This window comes from Pogoniulus pusillus, chromosome 5 (assembly GCF_015220805.1).
Source record: "Pogoniulus pusillus isolate bPogPus1 chromosome 5, bPogPus1.pri, whole genome shotgun sequence".
In the NCBI taxonomy this organism is placed as follows: Eukaryota; Metazoa; Chordata; class Aves; order Piciformes; family Lybiidae; genus Pogoniulus; species Pogoniulus pusillus.
The window spans coordinates 30,001,195-30,008,322 of NC_087268.1; the positions used below are offsets into that span (position 1 = coordinate 30,001,195).

The following is a 7,128-nucleotide window of genomic DNA, read 5'->3' on the forward strand; positions in this document are numbered from 1 at the left end:
TGACGCTCAGACTTGTGTTGGATTAAACAGTGACAGCTGAGATAGTTACTGCCCTCAGCTGTGTGCTCTGCCCCTCTTTTGGAAATTACTGCCCTCCTGCAGCTGGCACAACTGAATGCTTCACAAATCCAGTTTCAGACTGCCAGACTCCACGTTAGCCTCAGCTCACACAGATCCACCAGCCTGTAAACTCTAGATTGGAGGACAATCCATGAGCCATTGAGCCATGCCTGCTGTGCAGGTGGAAAATAAAGGGGTGCCAGCTGAAAGTGACGCTGATTTGCTTGCCCCCTGTCACGGGCCACTGGATGGGTGGCAGCCCGTAGATCATTCTCTCCTATTTTTGGAAATACAAACACGCCTCACGCAGTGGAGCCACTGTCACGAGCTACCCACCAAGGGAAGAAATGGCAAATCTCAAGCTTCAAAAAGAGAGCACATCTTCTGCCTTTGGGGGTTTTTTGGTGGGGGCGATGGTGACTGTACTTTTTCCTTTGGCAGCTGCTCTTTAGGGAGAGTATTAAAATGTGCTCAGCACTGACTGAACTCTGTTCTTTTCAGTTCTGTCAGAAATAAAATATTTTTGTGGAGTAAGAGAGGAAGAGAGACTTTACTTTGGGATGGTAATTTCAAACTCCTTTCTGTTACAGGTAGTAAATTAAGTCCCATGTTTGAAGACACCATCTGTTTCATAGTTCCTAACCATAGCAGACTACAAAACAGCACCAGGTAGTTCAAGAGATTCTGCCACTTTTACCCTTTGATCTTGTCTGTTCCTTATATTTTTGCTTTTTTTTTCTCTTCCAAGATGTGCAATACGGATGCACAGGGTCTTTTTGTCTTGTTCTTTATGGTGACAGAAGCCAATTTCTATAAAGCCTCAATTTATCAGCTGTTATTATACAGATCTCTTTCCCTCCTTGGTCCTCCTTTCAGGAAATGGAGTGCACACACAGCTGTGAGAGGAATAATGGAATGCATCCTTCTAGGATGGATAATTACAAATATCTAACCTTGAACTATTTAAATGATTCTTGTTTACAATGAAAAGAAAACTCCTGATACTCAATCTGAAAATAATTGTATGCTGCTGAACTGGCACTTCAGTCCTTTTTCTTTGTAGTATATCTGAAGGAAGAGACAGATACAGTCAGAATTAAAAGCTCTCTCAGTACTTGGCCATGTGTTTCTGCTTTGGACCCCAGACTGTTATATTGCTGAGGATAAAGGCTGGTCTAGCAAAGCTTCATATACAGCACAGCCTCCAGGGGAGGTGGGATTAAAAAAAAAAAAAGTAAGCCTTTCCAGGGTTCCTTCTCACCAAAGAGCTTGCTTGAACTTGGATTCAGCCAAGTTTTGTAACACTATGTTCTGGTTGTAAAGCCTAATGACACAGAGGCTCATTAACACAATCTGCAGGGGATGTACATCCATCAGGATTTTCATAGCAAACACAAAGACAGTAAGAAACTGGAGCTCATACATCTTTCTATGCCAGGCTCCAGTAGAGAAGCAAACATCTCATTGAAGATTGGTTGGGAAGGGTTGGATGCTGGAGGTTTGTAACTAGGTTGATATTGGCCTTTAAGATCAAAAGGGTCTCACGCCTATCAATATTTCAGGGTGCCACAAGTGTAGTCAAGCTAAGCACTATGCAGTCTTCTGCTTTTAATTCTCCACCTCACCAGTAGCCATTGACTGTATCCAAGTAACACTTCCAAAACACAGTTTACCCCTCACATGTTTGTTATCAGGGCAGTCAGTTCATCAAGAGCCTCCAAACCTTGCATGCACAGCAAGTCAGGCAAGTCTCAGCTGAGATAGCACCAAGGAGTCTTCCTTGGTTGACAAGGACTGGGTTAAGGAACAGTTGAGTAATCTGGACATCCATAAGTCCATGGGTCCTGATGGCATGCTCCCATGGGTGCTGAGGGTGTTGGCCCAGTCATTGCCAGACCACTCTCCACCATTTTCAGTAAGTCATAGTGGACAGGAAAGCTGCTGGAGGAGGGCAAACATCACTCCAATCTTCAAAAAAAGGTAAGAAGGAGGACCCAGGTAACTATAGAGCTGTCAGCTTCACCTCCACCCCCGGAAAGGTAATGGAGCAACTTATCCTTGGCACTGCCCTTAGGCATATCAAGGACAGTGGAGTCATTAGGAGCAGTCAGCATGGTTTTACCAAGGGGAAATCATGTTTGACCAACCCGATAGCCTTTTATGAGGACATAACCAGGTGGATAAATGATGGTAGAGCAGTGGATGTGGTTTGTCTTGATTTTAGTAAAGCATTTGACAGTCTCCCACAGCATCCTTCTGGCTAAACTGAGGCAGTGTGGTCTGGATGGTCAGGTAGTGAGGTGGATTTGGAACTGGTTGAAGGAAAGAAGGCAGAGTTGTGGTCAATGGGATGGAGTCTATCTGGAGGCTTCTATCTAGTGGGGTCTCACAGAGGTCAGTACTGAGACCAGTTCTGTTCAATATATTCATCAATGACCTGGATGAGGGCATGGAGTGCACTGTCAGCAAGTTTGCTGATGACACCAAACTGGGTGGAGTGGCTGACAAGCCAGAAGACTGTGCTGGCATTCAGCAAGACTTCGACAGGCTGCAGGGTTGGGCAGGAAGAAATGCAATGAAATTCAACAAGGGCAAGTGGAGAGTCTTGCACCTAGGAAAGAACAACCCCAGGAGATATTCAAAACCCACCTGGATGTGTTCCTGTATGATCAGGGATAGGTGATCCTGCTCTGTCAGGGGCATTGGACTGGATGATCGTTTGAGGTCCCTTCCAGCCCCTGGCATTCTGTGATTCTGTGAACTGCTGGAGACCTTTTTGGTGGACCAGGGGATGAAGTAGCATTAACCTCCTGAAATAATCTTTGCTATAAAAGTGACACAGCTCTGGCAGTCCCTTCTACTACATAAAATATTACCAGACTTCCCAAAGAGGAAACAAGCTGAAGTTAAAGCACCAAATCCTAAAAAAAAAGTTAATGTCTGTAGAACTGAGTTTAGGAAACAATAAATGCCAGAAACTCTGAAATTCACTGGGGACCTTGCTGTTGATTTTGCACTGCAGATGATCAGCCATTATGGTAATGTGGTAATGTAAAACCTATTGCTAGATTAGTGGTGGGTGATTCAGCTCAAGCATTGTGGACTAACTTCTGAAAATCCAAAACCAGCACTCACTAGTGTCAGATCAAGAGGACGTGGTCCTGACTCCATCTCTGCAGAGATTTGAAAATCTATTGGCAAAACACTAACTTCTTCAAAAGACAATAGCAGATAATGGTTTAAAACAGTCTTTGTTTATCTTTTTATTCTTTTGTTTCTAACGGTCTCCTTCTGAATTTAAAAATAACTTTCTCTACTTTTGTTCTTATTTCCCTGGTGGGAAGAAACTGAAAGGTCTGAGCCACATCAAGTCAGAAAAAAATGTGTGTAATGCTAACGTGGTTGAGGAAGCAGTGTTTGGTCACTAATGTTGTTACAGAGCCTGCAAGAGCTGGGCACACCATCCTCATAGGAGCTCTGCCAGTGGCTGCATGAGCCCAGGATCTCAGTTTGGTTTTTTATAGAACTGGATGAGTGACAAATCAAGCAAAAGAACAACAAGTTATTTGGCCTCCAAATAATATCTGGATGTCCTAGTCTTCTGTTGTATGAAGCCAAGTTCTTAGTTTTCTGGGTAAAGTATGGCCAAGCACTTTGTCTGCACAGTGAACAAGCTGACAATGCTTGCCAAAGTGGACAGTCATAAATGTCACAATTTCATCCTCGTTCAGTAGTATCTAATCCTTTACAGGGAGTTACCTTCTTGAAAGTCTCTTTTTTATTGCAAACAGCTCCCTGCCCAAACAATGCACTGGCACCAACATTTATACATATTCAGAAAGAAGCATTTCTATAGAATCTTAGAAAGTTTTGAGTTGGAAGGGACTTTGAAAGGTTATCTAGTAACCTCATAAAAAAAAAATACAGTGGGGTCTTGAGGGTCAGGAGGCAACAAAGGCCTGGCTTAGAGAATAACCAGAGGGAGAAAAGGGATACTTTTAACAGGAGTGAATGGAAAGGCTGATCTACCCTCAGCTCCTCACAAATGACTCCTGTAGGGTGTGGTCATGCTGGAACCTCTCTGGTTATTGTGCTATAGGCAGCAGCTCACATTGCTATTTATCTACCCTTTATCCAAGAAGAGAAGCATAGATACGATCTGAAACCTAGCTCCATCCTAGCATGGTTGAAGGAAACAACTCTGTTGAGGTTATGAGAGGGGAATTCCTCCACTGATGACAACATGAGAAAACCATTATCTTAATACTAATCTTATCTTAAAGAGCTTATTCTAGTGTTTTTTTGAAAACTGAGACTTGGACCATTTGTCTAGCATAGCTGTATGGGTCCCACTAGAAACTATAGACTCTGTCAAAATATTCCAGTTCTCCAAGAAATGTCACTTTTAAAGTTAAAATGTTTCACGGGAAGATGTTTTCTGAGGAATTCTAAACACCTTTATGGTACACCTGCACTAAGCTGACTATTTTCAGTGAAATGATTTTCAAGGCATACAATTTACTATGATCCTTTGAAAATGATCATCTCACTGATGTGAAAACTTAATACTTTGCATGTTTTCTATTCAGCTGCAATAAAGGGAAAAAAGCCTATTTATGGCAGCATTTTTCTGTAAAAACTGTCAACGTAGTTAAAAAAAAGTCTAGGTTTCTCTGGGCACATTCTCATCTGATCTCTTTGTTGTGTTCAGCATGAGTGCAAACAGCAACACAGCTGTACCCTACCAACCAAAAGAGCTGGGCCAATCTTTAATAACAGTTTGACCCTCGACAGACAACTCCAGTGAAAATGGGCTGGCTCAAAGGAGCTTAACTGAAGGTGAAATTGTTTCCACTGAGTGGTGTGGAGCCAGGCTGGCTCCTAACGGATATAAGTTCTTCATTTGTCTGTTCTTGTGTCACAGTATCACAGTATCACCAAGATTGGAAGAGACCTCACAGATCATCGAGTCCAACCCTTTACCACAGAGCTCAAGGCTAGACCATGGCACCAAGTGCCACGTCCAATCCTGCCTTGAACAGCTCCAGGGACGGCGACTCCACCACCTCCCCGGGCAGCCCATTCCAGTGTCCAATGACTCTCTCAGTGAAGAACTTTCTCCTCACCTCCAGCCTAAATTTCCCCTGGCACAGCCTGAGGCTGTGTCCTCTTGTTCTGGTGCTGGCCACCTGAGAGAAGAGAGCAACCTCCTCCTGTCTACAACCTCCCCTCAGGTAGTTGTAGACAGCAATGAGGTCTCCCCTGAGCCTCTTCTTCTCCAGGCTAAATTTAAATTCAAAATTCCATTTCAAAATTAATTTCCTATCACTGTTGCTCTTCGATAGTGGATGCCCAAACCTTACTTTCACTTTTGACATCCTAGACATTTCTGACAGATAAAAACAAAGAACTGAGAAATCCTGATCAGAGTCATGGAGTTTGATTCCCCTTTGTACAATCACATTCACTTCCTTTTAAAATTTGTGATCTTCTATGATTTTCTTACAGACCTGCCAGAGATTTCCACCGCTTGTCGAAAAGATTTCAAGATCTCTCATTTCAAACTGCAGCACACCACATCATCTGCAGAGCAGCGGCAGCAGTAGCCATGGGCCGCCTTTGTTCCAACAAAGGGCAGCCGTAGGTGTTAAAGCTCTTCTTGTGCCTTAAGGCATACAAAGAGGTTTTGGGTGGTACCCCAAGGAGGCAGTGATCACTAAGCTCCTCGGCACTGTTCCACTAGGTGAGGACCTCACCAGTCATCCTACGGGAGGCAATCCGAATTGCCATCCGGTGCCCTTTGATGTAGTACCTAAAGCTCCACTGGTTGCAAAAATGAAAACACTTTTTCTCTTAAGCATACAGTGTCTTGCTGCACTTTATCTAGTCCACAGTATCAGTACTGTAGCTATGGCAGCAGCAGCAGCTACAAACACCCAGCTCAGTACCCATGACAGTCTTTCATCATTGTTCTAGGCTCATACAGGCTGTTTTACTGTTGGCTTTGTAGTTCTGACTGAGCCCTCTGCTCCCTTAGATCAGAAAGGGCATTCCAAAGCTACTCCAGCAATATGCAGAGTAACATTTACACTGTATAAGTACAACTACAGCATCCCATGCTTGGAGCAGGTATTCAATGCCACTGCCACCCAGGTGCTCCTTTCTTCTTTGAACCTCAGCCCACAGCACCCTTTCACAGGGAGATTGTGGAAGCAGGGAAAACTAAAATTGGCATGTTGCAGACATGTACTCACATGTACATTCAGTCAACCACCACACTGCTGGTGCTCTGATAACTTACAGCATTGGTTATGATTTCAAAAGTATAGTAGCAGTCAAAAAGGCACAGGCAACTTAGTCTGCAAAGTTAGCACAACCCCCAAAAGAGCAGTTCTACTGTCCTCCAGAGAAACACCTACTTCCACTCAACTATTCCACTGGATCCTTTAGTTTGTGAGCTGGTCAAAACATCAGTGGGTTCGGCAATAAAATCACATTTGATTTGAGAAAACTTTAGCATTCAATCGAAGGTGCTACCAGCAACTGTAGATACTTTTCTAGCATTCATAGAGGGGAAAAAAAAAAGTAGCTCTCTAGTCCAATGCCAGGAGCAAAGAAACTCACCAAATAATAGATTTTGCTCAAATTAAACCTAGAAATGACATAATTTCCAGCCACAGCTCTCAGCAACATCCCCACAAGGCTCCAGATCCCATACCAGAGCCACACTGGCTTCGGGGAGAAGCAGCAGATAGGTTTGATGTAACCCTACCTTGTGCAGATAGGCTTCCACTGCTGAAGCCTGGAGAAGTCTTCCAATGGGTACAGGGCTCAGGGTAAGCACTTGGCCAGGCTCTCACAGGTGCTGAGGCGCAGGCACAGCCAGCCTGGGTCTCCTCTTCTCACAGAGCTTGTCATGAATGCCCCCAGTCTGGTCCCTGGCAGCTCGAACGCCCCAAAAGCTGCCGGTTCCGCACTCCCTTTGCAGCCTCACGAGGGCTGCCCAACTTCTCCTTCTCCGCTTTCTCTTTGCTGGGACTTCTCCCCCACTCGCTCCCTGCTGGGGAA

At 44.3% G+C, this 7,128-nt stretch overlaps 1 protein-coding gene across 1 annotated transcript in view; it reads right to left on the reverse strand.

Moving 5' to 3' along the window:
* The window catches only part of EDAR (ectodysplasin A receptor), an 82,274-nt gene extending 75,365 nt beyond the window's left edge, over nt 1–6,909 (reverse strand). Inside the window, exon 1 of the mRNA XM_064144029.1 lies at nt 6,833–6,909. The gene's annotated coding sequence lies outside the window, so the exon portion shown is untranslated. The remainder of the gene's footprint in view (nt 1–6,832) is intronic.
* Between the last annotated feature and the right edge of the window lie 219 nt (nt 6,910–7,128).